Source organism: Mustela lutreola, chromosome 6 (assembly GCF_030435805.1).
Source record: "Mustela lutreola isolate mMusLut2 chromosome 6, mMusLut2.pri, whole genome shotgun sequence".
NCBI classification, from domain to species: Eukaryota; Metazoa; Chordata; class Mammalia; order Carnivora; family Mustelidae; genus Mustela; species Mustela lutreola.
Window position 1 is genome coordinate 12,053,472 of NC_081295.1, and position 25,896 is coordinate 12,079,367.

The 25,896-nt window shown below is 43.6% G+C and overlaps 1 protein-coding gene and 1 pseudogene across 1 annotated transcript in view; one reads left to right on the forward strand and one right to left on the reverse strand.

Annotated features, from left to right (window-relative positions):
• TIAM2 (TIAM Rac1 associated GEF 2) overlaps positions 1-25,896 on the reverse strand; it is a 226,861-nt gene that overhangs the window by 184,330 nt on the left and 16,635 nt on the right. The gene's annotated exons all lie outside the window — the stretch shown is intronic.
• LOC131834533 (glyceraldehyde-3-phosphate dehydrogenase-like) lies at positions 449-6,273 on the forward strand (annotated as a pseudogene).

The window sequence follows — 25,896 nt, forward strand, 5'->3', positions numbered from 1 at the left end:
TTTCGTCCAGACCTCTGCCCTACACACCATATAAAACCATCCACTATTCACAACACCCTCCCTTATGCCTCCTTTTAAAAAGTCTAAGTTTAGTTTTTTTTCATCTTAATCATAAACACAGTGTTTTTCACACTAGCTTCTCAACGCAGCACTGTTGTACTCAACATCTTCAACGCTTTGTTGAACAGACCGGAAACAGCAAAGGAAAAAAGGCTGCCGGTTTCCCTCAGCATTTCCTCTGCACTTTGCCTCCCATCTGCAGCTGGCCGCGAGGGAAGACTGGTGAAGGGAAGGTGGAAATACGGCATTCCCGCTCTCGGACATCTCCTCGAGCCAGGAGGCATCAAGAACAAAGCGTCAGTCTCTTGAACCCCACACTTCCCATCTCGGAGAACAGAGAGGGAGGGCAGGGCAGGTGAAACCCAGTGCACACAAAGGCAGCTAGCAGATGGCGGGTCAGAGGGCACCACGGAGCCGAAATGCCTCCCACAACAGGTGGGTAATCTGAAGGGCGACGAGGGCGAGAAGGCTTGATCAAGCTCAGAGCACGTAGAGACTTTCCTTAAACTTACTATGATCCTTATCACGCAGGTATGCTCGCTTTGGGAAAATTCACCAAGATCCCAACATGATTTGTGCTCTTTAGATTTTGGTAAAAAGTTTTTTTTTTTTTTTTTAATACTCCTTACTCAGCAAATCTCAAGGGGAAAAATTCTCCAAGTCAAGCTCTACTTTCTCCTATGAGAGGAGCAAAAGAACACGTCTTTACTTCTTAACAGTGGAAATGGAGAAACAAAGCCTTCCTTATGGCTGGCTAGATAGTACAAAAACAGAACAGAGACCAAAGATCCAGCCTACCACAGCTCCGGATAGGGCTAAGGAACGGCCATGGAGACTGAAAACAGTAGGGACTCCGAAACCTGAAGAGCACGGTGAAAACTATTCGTGCTGACCTACAACATCAAGGGGAAAGCACATGGAGTTGTGGGTAATAGGAGTGAGCTGTGACTTTTTTTTTTTTTCAGGACAATAAAGGCAGATTTTAATTTTAAAGTCTTAATCACTTGAAAGATAATCGAGCAGCTGTCAGAATAGGGGGGAGGGAGTGGAAATGGTTAACAGTTTGCTTAAGACCTAACATATGCCAGGTATGGTGCCAAGCTTTTTACAGCATTTCAGGCTCACAACTAAATTTGAGGTGGAGATTTTACTGACCCCAATTTATACATGAGAAAGCAGAGGTTCAGAAATTTTACAAAAGAGCATACATACAATAAACAGTTGATGGAGAAAAGATTTGAATCAGATTGAATTCCAAAAATGACACTCCTCCCAAGTACACTACCCTTGACCGTTAGGCAGCTTGGAAGAAAGTTCTTGAACAACAGGACAGAAAAACTCTGCAGTAACAATTAGGTGAAAAGGAATAGAGTTATAGAATGGCTTGCCAAAGGAAGAAGGCAAGTGTCTCAGAATGAAGCCCTGATTTTTAGATTTTTTTTTTAAAGATTTTATATATTTGACAGAGAGAGAGATCACAAGTAAGCAGAGAGGCAGGCGGCCAGGGTGGGGGGGTAGGGATCAGATTCCCCACTGAGCAGAGAGCTGGAGGCAGGGCTCGATCCCAGGACCCTGAGATCATGACCTGAGCCACTCAGGAGCTCCATAATTTTAGATTTTTGAACTCTAAGAATTTTAGAGCTAACAGGGACCTTGAGGATGCACTCACTTTTCATGGAAAAAAAGAAAAAGGAGTAAATAACATTTCAACACATTTCCCCCAACCTCTTTCTGTCAACAAATGGTTGCTGAGTGCCTACTCTGTGTTAGGGCATCTTTAAAATTCTAACCAGTCATGTCCTTTAACTTCCCACCTAAAAGATTTAAAGAATGCACATGGGTACACAGTTACTCTTTCTTACTTCAATCTGCCTAGATAGATGTACCAAAAAGTGCATCAACTATTGTTAATGAAGCATCAAATAAAAGCTCCAAGTCCTAAGAAAAGTAAAAATTCTTTTTTTTTTTTAAAGATTTATTTATTTGACAGACAGAGATCACAAGTAGGCAGAGAGGCAGGCAGAGAGAGAGGAAGAAGCAGGCTCCCTGCTGAGCAGAGAGCCCGATGCGGGGCTCGATCCCAGGACCCTGAGATCATGACCTGAGCTGAAGGCAGAGGCTTTAACCCACTGAGCCACCCAGGTGCCCCAGAAAAGTAAAAATTCTATATAAATTTTCACACTGGGGCACCTTGGTGGCTCAATTGGAAGAACATGTGACCGAGATCTCGAGATCAGGAGATTGAGCCCCGTCATGGGTGCAGAGATTCCATAAATAAATAAAACTTAAAAAAAAAATTTTTTTTTTCAGGGCACCTGGGTGGCTTAGTCAGTTGAATGACTGACTCTTGGTTTTGGCTCAGGTCATGATCTCAGGGTCATGAGACTGAGCCCCACATTGGGCTCCAGGCTTAGCACAGAGTCTGCTTGAGATTCTCTCTCTCCCCGTCTGTCCTTCCCACCACTTGCACACTCTCTCTCTAAATCATAAAATCTTAAAAATAAAAAATAGAGTAAAAGAAATTTTCATACTGGAAAAAAAAAAAAAAATCCTGTACCACCATAGTCTTTCAAGAGTCTTTTACTTCAGTCAAGCAAGAACTGGGTGTACGACCCAGTCCCGGAATTAAACATGGTCCACTGATGGTCATTTGTATTTACAAGATTCATAACGTTTTAACATATGATTCTGATGAGAACAAGAACTTCTGGGCTTTTCCAGAGGCCTCCTTAGGGACTAAACCCGGTTTTTAATTTTCTTAATTATGGAAAAAAGGAATTCAATTCAATTCCAGATTGCTTAGACTTTACAGTTCCAGGGAGGATTATCATCTCTCTCTCACTCTCTCTCTCACTCTTGCTTGTGTGCGCGCGCGCACACACACACACACAAACACACACAAATAACATGATATTTACACAACTCCAAAATTATTCTGAGTCTCCTGATTTAAAAACAGGAAAATAGGTTTAATGTCCCAAAATTAAAAAGTAGCAAAATTAAATTCACCACTTCCACATCCATCCAGCAAATGAAAAATTAGCACCAACCATCATTAAACTAAATAACAGGCTCATTTCCTCCAAACCATATCTCGACTATCTTTTTCTCTTCAGTTGTGAAAGCTTCTTTGACCCTGACAATTTCATTGATAAATAAATTTAGGGACATAAAAAATTTGTATTAAGATAGGGATACCTGACTGTCTCAGTCAGTAGAGCATCAAACTCTTGATCTCAGGGTCATGAGTTTGAGCCCCATGTCAGGTGTAGAGATCATTTTTAAAAATTAATAAAACACAGGGTGCCTAGGTGACTCAGTTGGTTAAGCATTCGACTCTTGATTTTGCCTCAGATCATGATCCCAGGGTCATGAGATCAAACCCAGCATGGTAATCCATGCTCAGTCTGGAGTCTACTTGAGACTATCTCTCTCTCTGCCCTTCTCCCTGCTGGCACACTCTCTCACTCTCTATCTAAAAATAAATTTTAAAATAAATAAAACAAAATCTTTCCAAAGTTTAAGGTGGATTTTTGTTTTCGTTTTTTTTTCCAGTAGAAATCCTCTGAAGATTAATAATACTTACAGTTAGCTAATGAAAATGTTTTTAAACTTTATTCTTAAAATCTTCAAAATAAAGAGTATCTACAAAAACATTTACAACTAACAATACACTTACTGGTGAAGATTGGATAATTTCTATCTAAGGCCAGGTACAAGCCAACATCAGCTTGGATAACTAGCCAATGTGACAAGGCAAGAAAAATTGGTTGGGTAACCTAGCCAATATTCAAACATGGACTCACAGACTGTCATATGCTCTGAGGCAGAAGCTCCATGAAGAAGCAACTGTAAGAAAGGCTTCTTTCATTGTTTCTATTCACTCAGTTGCAGGAACATAGCAAACATTCAAATGAAGATATCCAGTTGGACGTTAACAACACTGGACCCACAAGAGAGGTCCCAGTTAGAGGTGTATTAACTGGGCAGACACGAAGATATACAAAGGGTAGTTGAAGGCAGGGGCAAAAATATTATTATCCTAAAAGGATAAAAAGGACCAGGGATGGTCCCCTAAGGAGAATGTCATCTTATGACAGTAGGAAAAAGATGAAGAATCCAAAGGGCAACAGGAAAGGAATGACAAAGAAGCAAGAAAGCCAAGAGAAAGGGGTAGGCTGGAAGCCAAAGGCAGCAGATGCTTCAAGGGAGAGAAAAGAGACAAGGGTGTTCAAGGAAACAGAGCTGCTCCAAGGAAAGATGTACATGAGAATAATCTCTTGGGCAAAATTTCTTTTTCTGAGTATAATTCTGGCATAGTTCTTTTTTAAAGAAGCTAAATCTTCCTATTCTTAAACTTCTTTGTTAGCTTTAAACCTGAAACACTTGCTTTGTTTCTACTCTGGATTTCAGAACCAAAGGGCTATACCAATTATGAGATGAGGGAATATCATAAAATAAAACAGATATTTTAAGCCACTGATATTACAGACCACAGATAAAATACAGTCTTATGCTTTTGAGCAACATTATCTTTTTCACTGATGCCCTAGAAGAGAAGCCAGCTGCCCTCCAGGAATTTAGAGTATAAAATCTAGGCACACCTCGGTGGCTCAGTCGGTTAAGCATCTGACTCTTGATCTTGGGTCAGGTCTTTCCTTAGGGTCGTAAGTTCAAGCCCCATGTTGGGCTCCATCCTGGGTATGGAGCTTACTTAGTAAAAATAAATTTTTTTTTTTAAGTATAAAACTTAACCATGGGTCCTAAAAGATCACAGAAGTGGCCCAGAGGTAAGAACACAATACTTGTTTCTCTGTGGGCTGCCTTCCAACAGCGCTAAGGCACGGCTGCAGAGGTCCTGAGGCCATCACCGTGGCAATGAATAGACATGTACTCAAAATGGGACCCAGCTGTATTCGCCTATTCCCAATACCCAGGAAGGGAACCATTAGACCTAGGAACAAGGAAAATCAAAACTGGTTTGACCAGATGTGTTTAATGTACAACATAGCAGTCACACATGCAAGGAAGTATCAGGGCAAATACAGAGAGGAAATGCAAATGAGCTATGGCCCTGGAATTTCAAACTACAATAACTTAACACATAGTTGTTTTCTGCGTAAAGCCAGGAAATATTAGACCAAAATTATTTTAGTCTATATACAACACAAAAGTTTAAAAAAAAAAAAAAAAACTCTCCTGGCTCACTGCTCCTTCCCATCTGACAGACAGCTGCGTCTTCTGGTGCTGTGCCAGCCACATCCCCAAGATGTGATGGGGAAGGTCGGAATAAACTCTATCAGGCTGCTTTCAACTCTGGCAGAGTGAATATTGTTGCCATCAATGACCCCTTTGTTGACATAGTCAACACGTTCCAGTATGATTCTACCCATAGCAAATTCAACAGCACAGTCAAGGCTAAAAACAGAAAACTTGCCATTAGTGGAAAGCCCATCTCCATCTTCCAGAAGCAAGATTCCTGCAACATCAAATGGGGTGATGCTTGTGCTATGTTGTGGAGTCCACGGAGGGCTTCACCACCAAGGAGAAGGCTAAGGCTCACTTGAAGGGTGGGACCAAGAGGGTCATCATCTCTGCCCCTTCTGCTAATGCAGAACCATAAGAAGTAGGACAACCCCCTCAAGATTATCAGCAAGGGCTCCTGCACCACCAAGTGCTTGGTCCCTCTGGCCATGGTCATCTATGACAACTCTGGCACCGTCAAGGGACTCATGACCACAGCCTATGCCATCGCTGCCACCCATAAGACTTTGGACAGCCCTCTGGAAGCTGCGGCATGATGGCTGAGGGGCTGCCCAGAATATCATCCTTGCTCCTACTGGCACCACCAAGGCTGTACACAAGGCCGTCCCTAAGCTGAATGGGAAGCTCCCCGGCATGGCCTTCAGTGCCCCCACCAACATGTCAGTCATGGAACTGACCTGCCCCTGGGAAAAAGCTGCCAAATACGGTGACATCAAGAAGGTGGTGAAGCAGGCTCTGGAGGGCCCCTTTAAGGGCATCCTGGACTACAGTGGGGACCAGGTTGTCTCCTGTGACTTTAACAGTGATACCCACAATTCCACCTCTGATGCTGGGGCTGGCACTTCCCTCAATGACCACTTTGTCAAGCTCATTTTCTGGTATGCCAATGAATTTGGCTATAGCAACCCAGTGATAGACCTTATAATCCACGTAACCTCCACAGAGTAAAAGTCTCCTGGACCACAAGCCCCAGTGAGAGCAAGAGGAAGAGAAAGGCCCTCCAATGCTGCTAGGGAGTCCTTGCTCCAACTCATTCCCAACACAATGAGAATCCCCTGACCTCCACCCTCATATTCCAGACCCCCTGAACCAGGGGAGGGGCTTGGGGAGTCCTACCTTGTCCTGTACCATCAATTAAGTATAAAGCCTCCTGCATCCTCAAGAAATGCAGAGTGCGGAGATGAAGAAAACAAATCTTGATTGCCCTCAGAGAATTCCCTCTGAATTACTCGGGCACGTGCCTCAATTCTCTATTTTTCTTGTGTGTGGACAGGGATTTAATGATTAATACCACACAGGACATAAATCACTATCAGCACCTATATTTTTCAAATGTAAACCCACTGAGTGGTCTGTTCCATGTACACATGGTGAGTGGGTGGTGGGGAAAAAGTCACCATGTCATCCTTCTAAACTGTAATTCCTGTTCACAAATAATAGGCTCCCACAGGATTAAGACGTGTATGTACAAGGTGAAAACACACAGAAACGAGGAAGACATTTGGCAAAATGGCTTATACTGTTCAACCTAAACACTTCCCTTCTCTCAGTGTAAGTAAGCTCTGTTACTGAATTACTCATTTTTCCCCTACAGATCTTCTATATGTGATAAAGTGTATTTTATATTTTGAGAGGCTCTTCTATCTTCTCCAGTATTTACAGGAGCAGTGAATTTTCTACCTCAATTAATTGCCCCTGGTTTCACTCTACACACCTTCCAAATATGAACTCAAGTTAGCTCTTCACAGATCCCTCATATTAAAGATAAAATATTAATTCCCAGAAATTTTCTTTACTCTTGATTCCACCCGAAAGTGAGAAAAATGAATAAGGTCACTGAAATCAGTATATGTTATATGTTAATCTTTAAGTCTACAACACAGAAATCTGATACATTTAGTTCCTTTTATTTAAATACAGGCCTGCAATTGGTTCAGCTTTCAAGGAAAGTCACAAGAATATCCAGACGAACCACCTCTTCATTTTCAAAAGCAAAAAACTCTTACAGGGGTGCCTGGGTTACAGGCTCATTGGGTTAAAGCCTCTGCCTTCGGCTCAGGTCATGATCCCAGGGTTCCAGGATCGAGCCCCTCATTGGGCTCTCTGCTCAGTGGAGCCTGCTTCCCCCTCTCTCCCTGCTTGCCTCTCTTCCTCCTTGTGATCTCTGTCAAATAAATAAAATCTTTTAAAAATAAATAAATAAAAATAAAAATAAAAAAACAATTGATAGGAGGCATCAGGGTGACTCAATGGGTTGACCATCCCACTCTTGATTTCAGCTCAGGTCATGACCCCAGGGTCATGGGATTAAGCCCTACTTGGGCTCCTCTGTTCTCAAAGGAAAACTGCTTGAGATTCTCTCTCCCCCTCTGGCCCTCCCTGCCCATTCCCACCACGTGCCCAGGGATGCGGGCGCGCTCGCTCGCGCTCTCTCTCTCTCTCAAAAAAAATCTTTAAAAAACAACAACAACTGACAGGACAATTAAGTCATACCTTTAAGCAGCTAATTTAATTAGCAGGGAGAAGTATTTATGAAAGTGCATTTTCACACTGGGATTTTGAGCACACTGTCTAAAGGCTGAATATACTAAAAGGCATCCTATGAAGACCAATTGTGTGGCATTTCACGAAAATTCTTAGCCATATATAACAAAAAAATAACCATACTCAGGGAGGACAAAGACCTCCATGGGAACTCATCCTACCAAAATCATGAATGCATTCTCCAATTTTAAATTTCATGGCTATTAGGCATCATTACCATGCAAGAAACTTCCTTACCTACTATTCCCCAGGTCTTCTAACAAGAGGAAGTAGAGACCTCAGTCCAAACACAAGAAACTCTCTAAAATGAGAGATTTAATCTCATCTGGAACTACAGCATCTCCCCTGTTGAGCCATAAACTCAAGGCAGGGCACTTAACAAAAGTATATATAGTGAACAACAGAATCCAAAAGTCTAACGTCCACCCTTATAGAAAAATAGCTTTCTTCCAAGATTTATTCCATGTAAAGTGAGGGAAATTAGCAAACAGAGTCTTCCACAATCACACGAAGGCCAGCTAATTCTTTCTAGCAGCTAGGCATGGTTACAACCTTAGTGAGCACGGCCTGACAACATTAATCTCCAGGTCACAGCAATACAATGTAAGCGGCCATCACAAGACTTTCAAAATCAAGTTTACCAAAAGGAAGAAATTCGATTCTAATTTTAACACCCTAAACCACTTCCCTTGTTTTCCAGGGAAAAGGCCCTAAGATTCATCACAACTTGGCCAGGAAATAGCTGAGGCATAAAGTGCTTTCCCTCTTACATGAAATCACGATATTCCAGAAAGGTCTTGTACCAGGGGCAGTAAGGAGTGGGGGCGATGTCACTCTCCTCTTACCCCGGCTCATCCTCGCTTCCTGGGCACCCCAGCAATCTTGGCTGCCTCACCTCCCAAGTTTGGTCATTCATTCCTCCAGCTGTCAGCCTATCAGCCTACCTTCCTCTGTCTCAAGCACATCAATTTTAGAAAGCTATCATAAAGAAATATGGAAATCACTTCAAGCCCACTTGCTTCTATGGGTGATAAACTATGAAATTTTCAAAGAATAGCAAATCCTGTTTCACACATTTCCTGAGTACAGGAAAAGCTAGACAGCCTACCAATTCATTTCAGGAATCCTAATGCAACAAACAAGAAATGAGGAATGAATATTGCTCATCCTTAAATGGATAGGATATCAACTTAAAAAATCAAAGACAGTCAACTAAAAATCCATTAGAATCATTAAACAAGTTCAATAAGGGCACCATATAATGAATATACAATAATGAGTAAGGGTCTACATATTAGTGACAACCATTTAAAAATTGAGGGGGAAAATCCTTTTCTATTACCCACAAAAATCACTTTAAAACTAGGAAGAAAATAACAATGTATAATATTTATATTTAAAAACTATAAAACTTTTACTAAGAGGCATATACCTAAAAAAATTCTGAGATATTCTATGTTCCTTAGTAGGAAGATTCGAATCCACAGGTCAGTTGTCCTTAAACCGCTACACGTTCGGTGCAATCCCAAATAGATTTTTAGAACAACGTGACTGGCTGATTCTAAAGTTCATCTACGAGAATAACTCTTTAGAGTGTCCAAGAGGAAGTATTCTGAGGCAAAAAAAAAAAAATAAATAACAAGGAAGTATTTGTCCCATTGGCAAAATATTCTGTAAAGTTACAGTAAGTTTAAGAATCTGCTACTGAACATCGGGGCGCCTGGGTGGCTCAGTGGGTTAAGCCGCTGCCTTCAGCTCAGGTCATGATCTCAGGGTCCTGGGATCGAGTCCCGCATCGGGCTCTCTGCTCGGCAGGGAGCCTGCTTCCCTCTCTCTCTCTCTCTGCCTGCCTCTCCATCTACTTGTGATTTCTCTCTGTCAAATAAATAAATAAAATCTTAAAAAAAAAAAAAAAAAAAAAAGAATCTGCTACTGAACAGAAATATTCAAAGTCCATGCAGAGATGCAAGTCACATGGAGATTTAGAATATGATAAAGGTGGCATTCCAAGCCAGCAGAGGAAAGATCAGTGCTGCCGCAACCTGATGTTTGATCAAGATTTTTTCCTTCCCAACCCACTGCTCTGTGGTAGGGCTTCCCAGTGAGTAACAGCAGCAGAACAAGAGTGTCTCCTAACTCACACAGGCTGCCAAAGCCAAAAAGCGTGCGTGAGCTTCCGAGAGCTTCTCACTAAGTCCCTAACGAAGGGGGAGCCCACACTTGAACCAAGCCAGAGCCAGAGTCGAATATTTCAACTTTCAGGTTCCCATGGGAGAGCCGAGACACCGCCTTCTCTGCGTCCAGAGGTTGGCACCAGGGCCAAGGGGGCCCCACAGGCTGTCCTGTGAGTCACGGATGAGTCAGTCCCTCAGAGCTTGCCAGCCCCTGCTTGAACACATCAACCTCCAGCGTGTATCCTCTTTGTTACAAAAACATTTCCAATCCCCACTCCTATTCCGCGGTGGTCCATTCCCTTCAGAACATGACCAGTAACCAAAGCCAATCTTGCAAAGAAAAGGAACCACAGAGCATGAAACATTCTACCTTCCCCAGTGATGGGGGGGAGAGGGGGAGAAGTGAGAAACTCTTAATTCCTGAGGCAGAAGGATGACTCTTAATGAGAACCTTGCGAAGAACTTGGAGAAAGCATGTCAGAAATGATGGCATGACCATTTGTATTTGCTGAAGAGTAAATGAAGGTTTTTATCACGGGACATTCTGAACATGTCCCCGGGGGGAATACTGTTTAGCATTTCCTGATGTGACAGCTTACCCAGGTCTTAAATATTCTTCTCATTAGCAGGACTTTTTTATCCCGTTATCTAGCCAAGGTCACGAAGCACTTCCAGAAGACGGAACAAAATGCCTGGATAGAAACTGTTTTGTGTTTCCACAGAGAAATCCAACCTATAGTTATCAGAGCTCCAGCAGGGTGACAAGACACCTCTGAGCAAGAAAGAACAGTCAAAAGTGGACTACTGCGTTCTGACACGGGATTGCTGAGACAGACCCAGAGACCAATTAATGCCCCACGCTGCAGTTCTCAGAACCGCCACAAGAGGCTTGCATCCAGCCTCTCCATATCAAAAGATCCAAGTAGGATCTTTTCAGAAGGCTCTGAAAGTCTTCCTCCCTTGCTTCTGGTCTTTGGGAACAGGGGGGAGTGGTGGGAAGAGGCAGAGGGGAGGGAACGTGCTCACAACATTTGTGTATGTGTATTGAATACATTTTTTAATAGAACTGGCAACACTGGCAGGTACTAGTCTGACTTCGAGGGTCAAAGGCACATATTTTCAAGTAAATTGATTTCAACTTTGATGAAAAAATATGATGGGCTTGAGTACACATGAAATAAAAAAAATAAACTTCAAACAAAACAACAATACAGGTTCTATGGGACACTAGATATCAGAAGTAGAAGCTGAGTGTCTGAACACTTCACGCTTTCGGAGCTGTCTCTCAGTTCACATACAACAAGTGCTGAGACCTACAAACGTCTACAATCCTAACCTGAAAACACCTGCACTCCCCACTGACACTACAGGACACAAAAGCACAAAGAAAGGCAGGGCCATTTGCTTGGTAGAATGAAATCCCATCCTGGCTCTCCTGTGATTTCATTTGCTTTTTATAGCTTGGCTTTCGAACACAGTAATTGCTTTCTTTTTTTAAAGACATGGATTTACACCACATTTGAGTGTCCCTATACATAGGTTTCAGTCTACTATAATAGCAACCTCACAAGATCCACCCTTGAAGACCTAAATATAACAGCAATTTAGGAATAGGGCCTGGTTTTCCTTCCTATAAAGCAAAAATATTAAAATCATCAAAGACAACTTGCCCAACATCCACCAAAAGACAATTCCTAAACCCAGTTGTTATGACATCTTCAGAAAAAAAATGCACGATTTCTTCCAGGAAATTTGTGGTTGGCGAATTCTATAAGATTAAAAAAAAAAAAATTACATCATGTTTTGTTTCTATTAGCTCTTTTAATCTCTGGATCAAATGCTGGTACTTGAACCTTACAGTTAGAAGAGCAGTTATCCTAGACTAATTCAAATTCTCAGAACGCACTTCTGTTCTTCGGTTACTTACGTCCTACGAAAGTGACAACAAGTACTTCACCCCAAACCATGGAGCTCCAGGTAACAATGTGGTACAAAAAAACAAGTGCTTTGGTATCAGACCAGGTCAAAACCCAGCTCTAGGGCTTACCTGCTCACCGCCCCCAACCCATGCCCTTCTCTCCAGACTGGGAGGGAATCCCTTCTGCAGCGCTCAGAGTTAAAGGACACTGGGATAGGAGGTACCTGCTAGGAGCCCTGGCATCAGCAGGCTCCTACAAAGTCAACTAGGTGACGATGTCCCTGACAATGACGCAGGTTTTGGAACACTCTCTTCCGTCTCTTCATCTCTCAGAGGAAGACAAGTAAAGGCCAGAGACATTATGTCCAAACCAACAACCTGCCGCTCAGTAAGGGGGGGTAGGGAGCAGACAATGGAGGCTTCTAATATGAGCAGGAGGTCTAGGCATGAGGAACAAAAGCATAAAAACATTCAGGTCCACAGGGCCTCGACCTCCAGGGACAGCTGGCTAAATCTCAAGATTGCTGGGTGTGGGCAGAAATATGAACTTTCCCCCTCCAAAGGAGGGCCTCCAAAGGATGATGGGGGTCATCTACTTCAGGCAACTTCCCAGTATCTCCTCATCTTTGCCTGGCCACCCGAAGACCATTCACTGAAATGGCTGCACTCGGGCCGGGATGTCCCCCAACAGCCCCCGGTTGCAAAAGCAGCAGAGCACACTCCAACCTGCACTAGATCCCATTCACAAAACACGCAGGAGCAGCTGAACAGGACAGAGGTTCATGACGGAATAACAGGCTCTTGGCTGTTGGAAGGCAAATTCTCCTAAAAATTCATCTGCTTTGAATCAAAGGGGCCCCTTTGACCAGGACAAGTTCTATGATACATGGTCAAGTCACTTAACCTAGCAGGAAATGTTTCATTATCTATTTAAATGAGATTAACTGAATGGATGAGATCAAATGATACTTCTTAGATCCCATTAAATTTTTATTAGGTGAAGTCTGCATCTTGACAGGGTTCATACCTCAGATTTCTCTTCAGGCAGAGACGTGGCTTCAAGACTCAGGTGCCGGGCACAGGCAGCCCCTGTCGCTGAGACGCCCCCCAACCCCCCGGCTCTGGGCTCAGATTTCCCTCCACAATCCATTTCCTAAAGTGTCTGGAAGTAAATCCAAATCAAATTCAGACACTTTGAACAAAGAGGAAAGGATTGCAGATTTCAAGATGAGGTAAAATTCATTTGCCAGGAAAAAAAAAAAAAAACCAGAACGGAACCGGCTTCCTCCTTCTCTCTCAGTGCCCCAATGTGAAAAACCACTTCGTCAAAAGAGAAGCCAGAAATGAGGAAACCTAAGACGGATATGAAAAGGAATTCACTCTATACACATCCGCAGCTGCAACGCCAAAACCAAACCCAGGACACAACGCAAGCAAGCCAGTAACACTTTCCTCAACACCACCGTCCGTTGGAACATTCTCTAACGAGAGCCTGCATTTAACAGTAACCATACGCTTGACTTCAGTAAGCTTTAACCTCTCGTAACTCCAGGATTTGACAACAGACAGCATATGGCTTCTGCAACGGCCCAAGCAATGTTCTCTCCAAGGTGGGAGCTGCAGTAACACAACTCAGGCGTCCTGGTTGTTTATGAGTCTCTCATTAGCGTTAAATGTGTCGGAGATGATGTCAAGGAGCTCTTCGAGAATGAGACAGGCACGCGTGTTTGCACAGCACGCCCAACGCTGTTTAAATGCGGTCAGCTTTCTACAGCGGCTGCTAGCGAGCCCACCACCACCGCCCCTGTCCCCTTTAGCTCATTTTCTTAAATGATTTTGTGGAAAATTATCAAGATTTGAGAGCCACACTGAGATAAAAACAGAGAGGGAGGCAAACCGTAAGAGACTCTTAACCACAGGAAACAAACTGAGGGTTGCGGGAGAGGAAGTGAGGTGGGGGGTGGGGTAACTGGGGGATGGGCATTAGGAGGGCACGTGGTATGATGAGCACTGGGTGTTAGAGAAGACTGATGAATCACCGGCCTCTACCTCTGAAACTAATAATACACTACCTGTTAACTAAACTGCATTTAAATAAAATAAACGGTAGAATTAAAAAAAAAAAAGACAAGACCAGGGAGATCATTTTCATAAGCTTCTCTGGACTGAACAATAGGGGAAGAAAGTAAAAGCAAGAGTTATGAGGCATGATTCTGCAGGTTCTACTAGCCGGTCATTAAACTGACAGCTGAACAGTTGTGAGGGGCCGTGGGAGCAGCGGCAGCCGGGGCAGGTGCTGAGGGATGCGTCTTCTGCTGAATCTTTGTCAACTCCTAAACTTCACACAGTACTGATGTGTGTTATGTATTAGATAAGGAAATAAGTGAATGACCAGACTGCATCAGTCATGCAACAATGAGTGTAGAAAGACTTGAATTTCAGTCCTACCTTTGACCAGGACAAGTTCTATGACAAGATACAGGGTCAAGTCACTTACCCTAGCAAGACATGTTTCATTATCTATTTAAATGAGATTAACTGAATGGATGATATCAAATGATACTCCTTAAATTCTCATAAATTTTTATTATCTGAAGTCTGATTATATAACCACTGCACACCTATAAGGATCACTATTATTTAAAAAAAAAAAAAAAGTGTTGGGAGGTTGTAAAGAAATTGGAACCCTTGTGCATTGCCAGTGGGAATGTAAAATGGTGCAGCCATTGCGGAAAACAATACGGCAATTCCTCAAAAACTGGAAAACAAAATTACCATATGATGCAGCAATTCCTCTTTTGAGCATATATATGCAGAAGAACTAAACGCAGCATCTCAAAGACCTGGGTACACTTGTGCTCATGGCAGCACTGTTCACCAACAGCCAAAAGGCGGAAAAATCCAAGTGTCTATTTACAGATGAGTGGATACACAAGACGTGGTAGAATATTATCCAACCCTAAAAAGAAAGAAAATTCTGACCCATGCCATATAACACAGATGAATCTTGAGGACATTACACGAAGTGAAAGGAACAAGTCACAGACAAAAACTGAATTGATTCCACTTATATGAAACACCTATAACCATCAGAGTCTAAGACAGAAAATAGAAGGGTGGCTTCCAGGGGCTGAGGGAGGGGAATGGAGAGTTATCTAGCGGGCACAGAGTTTCAATTTAAAATGAAATCGGGGGGCAGCTGGGTGGCTCAGTCAGTTAAGTGTATGACTCTTGATTTTGACTCAAGTCATGATCTCAGGGTAGTGAGATCAAGTCCCACATTGGGCTCTGTGCTGGGTTTGGAACCTGCTTTGGATTTTCTCTCTCCCACCCCCTACCCCACCCCTGGCTTGCTCTCTCCCACTCTTAAAAATTTAAAAAAAAAAAAAAAAAATTTTTAAGTTAAAAAAAAGATAACCATGGCATATAAATTATCCCTCAATATACCTGATTTTACAACAAAAACATTTTCAAAAGTTCCCCGGACAGCCCCTCATTCTTCACATCAACAAACGTTCAATCACCCACTAATGTGCAGACGATTCAGGAGCTTCTCGATCAGGAATAGGAGACACCCTTTCACTCTCACTCTTGAAAAGTGTCAAAGAAATTGGGGAACACAGGAAGGACTGCAGAGCCAGGAAGTGAGAAAGCCAGCGTGGAGAAGCCAACAAGCGTTGGCTACTGCCACCTTGCTGCCTTTTCTGATCTGTCCCCCTTGCTCTGCAAACAAGTTGAGGCTCAGAAAGGTTAGGTGACTTCCCCAAGATCCTGCATCTGGCTGGTAAGCCATGAGCAAGGAATCAGGTCACCCAGTTATCAGTCTCATGTTCCTTCCAACATATCACAGAAAAACATGTTTGGGGAGAAAAGGAAATTCTGGGGTCTCACTGCTATCTCCATGGCGGTCCATCCCCACCATTTTCAACCTTCTCCCCATGAGCAACTTCCATTTCATCATTCATTTCATTTATTTCCATTCACCTAATTTTTAATTTCATTTAATTCATTTTTCACTTTACCATTCATTCAACAAATCCTTTTTAAGAACTTCATTTTTCTTAAAAAATTTGTCCTCTGGGCACATGTTCTCCCTTATCGCTACACTCATTATTCAATCAGCAGATACTTATTAATTGCCTACTAATATGGATGCCAGTAACGTGTTTCTTCAAGGACTCTTCTAGCAGAGACTGAGGAAACTACGAATTAGTAATTAACTACTAAATAGTCGCAAACACTGTCGCTAGTTTTGAATGATCACAAAGCAAAACAAAACAAAAAACCATCAGATCATAAGCAAGGGCCAAAATGCAGAGTACCACCAATGAGATCTCCGGCGGTCCAGAGGAGAAAGACTCCCCTGTAAATTCACGGTCGGCTTCCATGCAGTCTTAACATTCCAAACAAACTTTCCTACTTGTAAAAGGGAGCTGGCAGTTAGTGAACATTTATGGAGCACAGCACCAGGGCTTTTCCTCAAGGCAACATTAAGAAGTATCGGTATTTCAATTTCGAACAAGGTCACTAAGGTGCCAAGGATCAAATAACCAGCCCAAGGTCAGAAAGCAAAAACGATCTTTCTAGATCTGAGGCCAGGCCTGTCCAAATTCAAATACAACACTTATCCTAAAATTCAGTGATGTCTATGAAACTTGAAAAAAAAAAATACAGGGGCACCTGTGTGGCTCAGTGGGTTAAGGCCGCTACCTTTGGCTCAGGTCATGATCCCAGGCTCCTGGGATCGAGCCCCACATCAGGCTTTCTGCTCGGCAGGGAGCCTGCTTCCTCCTCTCTCTCTGCCTGCCTCCCTGCCTACTTGTGATCTCTGCCTGTCAAATAAATGGATAAAATCTTAAAAAAAAAAAAAAAATACAGGTAGTGTTCTAGTACTGATATGTATTTTAAAGTTAAGAAACCAGTGGAAATGTAAATACATTAGTTATTCATTCAAAAACTGGAGCTTCTCTTAGGCATGAGCCCAGTACTACAGATGTTGCCAGAAGCTAAGACAGAATTACACCTATTTTATCTGTCCTGCTTTCAAGGGGAGGACTAGTAAAGGCAGTGCCAATCTTAGATTCTGATAAGGGAGAGAAGAAATGGATGCAAACGGATTTCAAATAAAAATATAAACCAGAAACTCTGGACATTCCCAACAGGAGCTAGGAATAAGTGATAAGGGACAAGATAGTGAGTGTCACAGACAGGGGAAGAGAGACTACCACTGCCCTTGCAGCATGGATAAGAAGCTACGGCCAAGTGGACAGACACTGGGAAGGCCTCCAGCAGAGACACAGCGCACCAAAGGTCTCAAGCAGAGCTACCCAACTGAAATAAAATGGGAGCCACATGATTTAAATTTTCTAGTAACTATATTTAAAAAGGTAAAAAGAGAGGTGCCTGGGTGGCTCAGTTGGTCAAGTGTCTGCCTTCAGCTCAGGTCACTATGCCCGAGTCCCGGGATCAAGCCCTGCCTCAGGTTCCCTGCTCAGCAGACAGCCTGCTTCTCCCTCTGCCCCTCACCCTGCTAACGCGCACATGCACTCTCTCTCTCTCTGATAAATAAAATCTTAAAAAAATAAAATAAAAAGGTAAAAAGAAAACAGTTGAGATTAATTTTAATATTCTTTAGCCTATGTACCCTAGTTATTATTTTACCACTAAACAGTTATTCATGAGGTAGTTGTGTTTTGTTCATGCTAAGTGTTCAGAACCCAGCTCGCGTTTTGCATTTCCAGCACCCTTTGGTGGCGCTGGCTGCACTTTGAGTGCTCAGCAGGCACACAGGGCTCGTGGCTACCGATGTGGACATACAGCCAAACCATATAGGATGTGGCGGGGGGCAGGGGGGTGTTGTTTTTTAGGGGCAGTGACTAAACCAACTAAGCCAAAGCCACGACTTCATGAGAAATCCTAAAGATAAGGTTTAAAGTTCAGCTGAATTTAGACAACAGGAAGTTGGTAACATTCCAGGACAGATGACATGAGGGGTCAATGATCCAACAAGCTACTGTTCTACCCCCAAGGACTCGGACCCCCAGGGACGGCAACCCTTGATTCCATCCCGTCAGTCCGCCCATGTCCCTCAGTGGGTCCTGGCCGCCTCAGTCCTCAAGGGGTCCTCTGACCTGCTGATCTTCCTCTGTCAGTTCCACAATGACGTCATTACCCATCTGAAGCCTCCTGCCCCCTTCACTTTCTCGGATAAACAGTATTCATCCCTACTGGAAGTCAATTCTGAGGGTCTCATATTTCCACCCTCCACTCCTGGACTAGCCAGTCCCCCTGCAGTTTGCCTTGAAGTGTCACTGGATCGTGGCCACTGGGGGTGACCACGAGGCCTTCGAGTTCTCTAACTTGAACCTCTGCCACTTCCTACTTTTCCCTGACATGTTCTCAATTCTCCGTCGTCCACACAGAGGCCGCTCCAAACGTGCTGCACTCACCCAGGTAACTTCCGCCGCCCTAAAGCCCTTAACAGTTGGCTTATGATCCTGCTTCCCATATTATTTTAAGAGCACATTCCCTCAACTTCTGTCCACACTGGCCCACATGCCCACCTCAGAAGACAAGAGGCTCTCACCTCCCGGGCCACCTGCTGGGGCTCAGGCCTGGATGAGCCCCACCGCCAGGCCAGCCCAGCCCACCCCACCCCAGGGCATCTGCAGCTCAGCCTCTCCACCTCCAACACCCCCATTCCTCCCCGCACTTCCACACTTGCCCTTTTAACCCTGCGTGGAGTAAGTCTTGCCTCTGCCCTGTGCCTTTCCGTTTCACTTTTGCCACTGAAAATACTCCTTCAAAATCTCTTCTCTGCTTTCTTTTACTTTATTTACGTCTTACTTTTCAACGATCTGCCGCTGTTCCTAACTGTGACAAATGGTCCTTCCACTCCCAAATGCTCTTGGAATGGTTTCCAGTGATTTCTAAACTCCAGATCCAATGGCCTGGGCTCGCTGATTTGCAACCAAAGAAAAGTCATAAGGAAAAAAGTGAAAACTCAGCTATGTCTCCACACCTGAGACACTGACCCGTACCCCCACTTCCGCCATCTGTCTATATGGACACACAAGTCCATTTCCATTTTGTAGGCCGTCTTTTTTATTATTTATCTCCTGCCCACCTCCTCCCATAGTGCCAACCTCCCTCCCTCCAAGTACTATGAACACACATGCAAGACTGCCTTTTAGGATCTTCTATTCCACAAAAACGAGATCCTATTATACACGGTTCTTTCCCTCTTCGTGTCTGGTGGGAAACCTTCCGGGTCAGGAGGGACGGAAATCCAAGGCACGGCCATGGCACCTTCTACCCAACGGTGCCCCTGCTGAAAGCATCCACTTACTTTCCAGTTCTCTGCCACTACAAACAATGCTGCAATAAATATTCTTGTACAAACAGATTACATACAGCTGCTTTTATTTCTACGGGATAAAGTCCCAGGAGAGGAACCACTAGGTCAAAGGCTATGCGCATTCTAAATTTTACTCGACTATGCCAGAACTCTTCTGCAGTGGCTGCTCCCGCCAGCATGGCTGGAAGACTGCCTTTTCCAGAAGATACTGTCCCTTCTTAAATTCTCAGCAGTCTATCTGATGAACAAAATCTAAGACTCACCCTCACCTCCCCCCACCACTCCATGGCATTCAAGGTCTAGTGCCTGTCTTCAGCTCAGGTCACTATCCCCGAGTCCCGGGATGTGTCCTAGTCTCACTTTACTTCCGGAAACTGAGACAACAAGCTTGTGTCCCGGTCCCTTTTCCCTACTGCACTTGCTCTTCTCGGACAAGACCATCCCTTCACAGGGTTTTAGTCATCGTTGCTAGAGGCGGAATCCAAACCTACACATCCAGCCAAGACCCCTCCCCGGAGCTCCAGACTTCTGTTCGTGGGACATTTCTCACAGACACTGCTGACCACCCCTCAGACATCGGGAGGCCCACAACCAAATTCCCCTTGACTTGCTCCGAATCCCCTTCACCACCATGTCTGTAACACGGCCCAGGCTGGAGTGGCCAGGGTCCCGGGTCCCGTTCAACTCTTCCCTATGCGCTCCCCACAGGCATCCAGCGGCCCGGTCTGGGCAGTTCTCCGCCCCCTGCCCTGTCCATGGGGTACGGGCCCCTCCCGCATCACCAGGACTGCTGCGAGGGCCTGCTTGCACCCCCAGCTCCAGCACGTACCCACCCCGCGAGTGTGACTCTCCCACCACCTCCCCAGTGGCCGGTGACGTTGACCCCAGACACCCTCAACCACACTCGTAAGATCTTCCAAGCTCTGTTCCCATCTACCTTCCAGCCTTTCAGTGGGCAACTCCCTCCAACCCCAAAGTCCGCACGGGCATGTCTGGTTGCGGGAGCCGCAAGGAGATTCTCTTCTGCTGGGAGAGAAAACTGTGAAAAGGACAGAGAAGGAAAACGGATGCTTCCTGGGATCCCCTGCCGCCGCGGCCCTGCCAAGGAAACCGCTCTCTCTTAGCTTTAAAGAGGAAAACTGTCAGATCAAAGAAACCGGGTAAGTAAACGAATCATAGAAGATAAACGGATGAGAAGCTACAATCGGGTGTACTGTATACTCCCAAATGACCAAAATCCGAAGACCGAAGAACAGAAAGACCGGCCTACCCATATCAACCTCCATTTATACAAACGGCAGAGAGCAGTTTCACGATCACATCTGTCTCCTGATAGTGTTTCCTACATCAGAATGTCATAATTGGCTGCTCAGCAAGAGAGCCCTATCCCATTAGAATAGAAAAAAATCACTAGGGTGAAGTGAACAAAACTTGCTAAATAAAACTGGAGGAGACAAAGCTTGAAAACTCTTTGGCATAATAATTCATACTCGTCATTCGAAATACAATGAAGATGACTTAATAAGCATTTACTTGATGCCTGAGTTAAACTTTGTCCTGCGTAATTGAGGAAGGACAAGAAATAAGAGAGAAGCTCAGCAACCTTCAAGAGTATACACACAGGGGCACCTGCATGGCTCAGTCCATGGAGCTTCTGATTCTTGATTGCGGCTCAAGCCATTCTCTCTCTCCCTCTGCCTCTTTACCCCGCTCCCTGCTCTCTGGAGCATACAAGTGTGTGCTCTCTCTCGCTCTCAAAAAAAAAAAAAAAAAAAGCATACATACCAGCCAGAGAGATGAAATTCACACCCATGAAGGAAGATAAGGATAAAGAAATAGATTTTCAAGGGCATAAAGTCAATACACATGGAAAATTAATACAAATAGCATGAGATAAATCAAAATACTTTTTCTGAACTCTGGTACGCGGAAAAGATCCCTGCATTTTTTTTCTCAAAGCAAACAGAATAATGATCTGTTCCACCTAAGTTGTTTAAAAAAAAAAAAAAAAAAAAATCCGCCTCACAGTATCTTAAATGTTTTCTAGCCTCGCAGTAATGATTAGAATCCAAGTTTCAATCACGCTTCACACTTTGGAAAGACTGTGAGCTCTGCTCCACCAACCTGGGCTCCAGCCTCTTCTGATGGGAACTGTCAACAATCCATCACCCATTCTAATGGCGGGACGCGGTGTCACAGATAATTTAAACAGCTGTCAGAGCTGAGCAGCTCTTCAGAATTCCATCTGGCTTGTAAAACACACACATGCTCTCCACCCTGCCCCCTCTCAAGAAAGAACCAGGAGGAAGGATATGAAGTCAGGCAAACTGGGATCCAGTCCTAGCTGTATGCCTCACAGTATTCTCAGCTACAATATGGATTCCCAAAATCCTTCTCTCGTAGTGGAGGGGAGCATTCATTTTAAGAGCCATGGGAGAGGACCCAGCACGGTGCCTGATGCACAAGAGAGATCAGGGAATCCGTCACCCTGCCTTTCCCCTGACTTCCCTTGAGCCCCTCAACCTTTCGCAGCACGTTTTTTCCAAAGTGCAGCTCTGGACAGCACAATTTCAAAGCAAAAGAGACAAAATTCTATGCCAAACTCTGAACATGGGGATTTATAGAACATCAAACATGTAACAGGCAGAGACATATTTTAGAGTCGCTTTCCAGATTACCTGCAGCAGGGGCACTTTCTGTGGTACAGGTGATCGAAACAAGCTGCTGCATCCAAAAGCCCCAGCGGCACTACAGGAGCCACGGGACCGTCTCATTATGGTGGAGAAAGCCGGGGACCTCCAGCCCAGCGAGGGGTGAAGAGGAAGTGAGGAGGAGGAAACTCAGGAACCACAGCCTGATGCTCCCACTTACATGGGAGAAGACGGGCAAGGCATTTCCCTCACCTGACCACTAAAGTGAATCTGGAAGGACTCTAAGGTCTCTCCTGGTATTTTATGATTCGAATAGTTCAGGGGCTCCAAATGCTGCCCTGTAAGATTGTAAGGTGGGGTGGGTGGATATATTATGTATTTCTGTGATAGCCTCACAAACTGTCCTGTGGCTTCTTCTATGCACTATCATATATGATAGAATCATGACTTAAAGGGTTTCGTGGATGGGCTTGCTTTGGCTCTTAACAACCCCACCCACCCACTCAGCATAGAGGTAGGAAAAAAACAGGGTGTTGGTTTTTGGTGTTTTTTTGTTTTGTTTTGTTTTGTTTGCAAAACTACATTTAATCAAAAGCTCAAACGGAGGATGAAACAAAATATGTAAGGGTTATCTTTCTCTTCCTACTCTGGGAACTCCTTTTTTTTCCTCAGCAAACTCTCATAACAAAAAAAAAAAAAAAAGGATGAAAATGTGAAGAGGCATACATAAAATGGAACAGAACAATGGAGGGAGAGGGTAGAGGGAATCAGGACTTCGTCATAAAAGGTCTGTAATAAACTGGCCAAAACAGAAGATAGTCTCTTTGAATTTGAGCTCTACTCAAACGCTACATTTTATTAACCACTCCTTTTTTCTTTCTATAAAGAAATTCAGCACAGTATCAGCTTTGATATATTTATAATACTTCTCTTGGAGAAAGTCCAGAGTCTACATTTGGTTTTAAAAGAAGGTTCTTCCTGCATAGAAGCTATCTCAAAAAGCCAAAACACACATTCAGAAAAGCTGAGCCTCTTGTTAACATTTCTCAAGCAGACAGTAGCTATGCGCCATTTGGTACCCACCAGAATCCCTCCAAAAGTATCCAAAGGCTGCCAACTTCTCTATGCATTTATAAGAATAATCCTGAAGAAGTGTTTGTTTGCAGAAGAATTCCATTTTGACTGGTATGCCCATCAAAAGTTTCCTGTTTCCCCAGGGAGAGCTCATTGGTTTTAGAGACTTGGACAAATACTAAAAAATAGCTGTAATTTAATGGATTCTGGAGAGCCAGATAAGGTATAAAAACTGAAGACAATCCCAAAGGAACTAAAATTACGTTTTGTGCATGTTTAAATTATATACTACTCATAAGGTCACTGTCAACCCACCTCTGAGGAGAAAAACAGATCAATAGGACTGAAGGAAGTATGGCCTGAGACAGCCCCATTTCACAGTTCAGTACTGAGAATGACTCAAGTGACTGTGCTGTTCAAAAGAAATATTTCATGCCCAATTATCTTAATATGATAAGAAAAATCTGAGGAGCCACACAATCTTAATTCAGTTCATCTAAAAAAAGGGAGATATTCAGGAAAACTGCAACATGAGGTCAAGACCAAGGGAGAAAGCTTCTAACTTTCAAAAGATCAAGCACAGACTAATAGTTACCTTTCCCGAAGTTTCCTTTCAGAATAGAACAGCATGCCTGGCCCATAAAATGACAATTGTGTTTTCAAATTGAGCAGCTACCTACCATATCTAAAAAGTCATTTTTTAACATCACTCTGTGTCATAGAGCGCTCACCCACCATTAATAAGGCCTGAAAAGAACTGTTCTTTCATTTTGTTTTTATCAACTTCCCAGGCTTAAGAAGAGGAGAAGCCTACTAATTTATGTTTCTACATAGCAATAGTTGCCAGGTCTCCCCAAAGCCCTCGCCTCCAGGGAAACCAATCAGAATAAAATTGGTAACCTGTGATTCAAAGGGTAGGTCTGTCATGTTTTCAAAGATCTGTTGTAATAACACAATTATAAAACTTTAAAGATGGTTCATGCCACAAGTATAGGGCACCAGCTGATACACACTGTAGGCATTATTACCACATATACTCTCACTTACCACGAACACTGGGGCCCAGGTACAGTGCGGAGGGCAGGTAAGGCAGCAGTGGTTTCCACATAGTTAAGGAGAAGCAAACACCCGAGTGTCTGTTAGCTTCCAGGAGCCTCAGGTACTGTACCTGCTACAGGAGCAGGGGGAACACCCAGGGGCCTCAGTGAGGCCCGCTGCCCCCAAGGGCCCATTACCACCAACTGCTGGCGAATGCCAAAAACCCACCCTCAGAGCTGCCCTCTTCTCTCTTCACTCCTGCCAAGCTCCATCGGAAAATATTTGCTACTTTCTATCCACGTCCCCCTCCCCATTTTAAAACTCTTTCTTTCTTTCTTTCTCTCTTTCTTTCTTTCTTTTTTAAGATTTTTACTTTTTCATCAGAGACAGAGAACACAAACAGGCGGAGTAGCAGGCAGAGCAGGCAGCGGGAGAAGCAGGCTCCCTGCTAGGCAAGGAGCCCTATGTGGGACTCAATTCTAAGACCCTAGGATCATGACCTGAGCTGAAGGCAGTGGCTTAACCGGCTGAGACACCCAGGTACCCCCAAAAATCACTCTTGCAGGAAAGGCACAAAAGTGTAAGGAAGACCTGACACAGACATACAGAGTTCAGAAAAGCTCCCAAGGTGATTAAGTACCCTTTCCCCAGACTGAGAACTTCTGCTCTACGACTCTGACATGTTTTGTGAATCCTGCAGAGAGAGTCCACAGTATCTACCTATCTATGGCATTCATTAATATGTATACACGCACGCGCGCACACACACACACACACACACACATATGTATAAACACCTAGCCCTCTGTAAATATATATCCATATATAACCCTGTATAGAAATATATCCACATATATAAGACTTATTTTGCTTTATACCTTAATATACCTATATATGATAGTTATTTTGTCAACTTCAAGGATGTTTTGGGGATGAGATCAGCATAGAACTTGGAATAAAACAGGCTGCCCTTCACGTGAGTAGGCCTCATCCAATCAGTGGAAGGCCTGACTATAACAAAAAGACCTGCCTGAAAAACAGAAGAGAAAGGAAAATTTCCAAATTCATTCCATGAGGCCAGAATTACCCTGATACCAAAACCAGATAAAGACACCACAAAAAAAGAGAACTACCAGCCAATATCTCTGGTGAACAGAGACTCAAAAATACTCAACAATATACTTACAAAACAAATCCCACAATATATTTTAAAAAAATCATTCACCGCAATCCGGTGGGATTTGTTTCTGGGCCGCAAGGATGGTTCAATATTGGCAAATCAATGTGATACAGCACATCAATAAGAGAAAGGAGAAGAATCATATGATCACCTCAAAAGAGGCCGAAAAAGCATCTGACAAATACAACAACCTCTCATAATAAAAAACCCTCAACAAAGTAGGTTTAGAGGGAACATACCTCAGTATAATAAAGATCATACATGAAAAACCCACAGTGAACATAATCCTCAGGGGTGAACTACTGAGAGCTTTTCCCTAAGACCAGGAACAAGACAAGACAAGGATACCCATTCTCATCACTTTTATTCAACGTAGTACTGGAAGTCCCAGCCATAGCCGTCAGACAAGAAAAAAATAAAAGACATCCAGATTAGTAAGGAAGAAGTAAAACTTTCCGTACTGCAGAGGACATGATACTATATACAGAAAACATGAAAGACTCCACCAAAAAAACTGCTGAAACTGATAAATTCAGTAAAGTCACAGAATACAAAATCAATGTACAGAAATCTCTTGCATTTCTAAACACCAACAATGAAGAAAGAGAAATTAAGAAAACAATCCCACTTCCAGT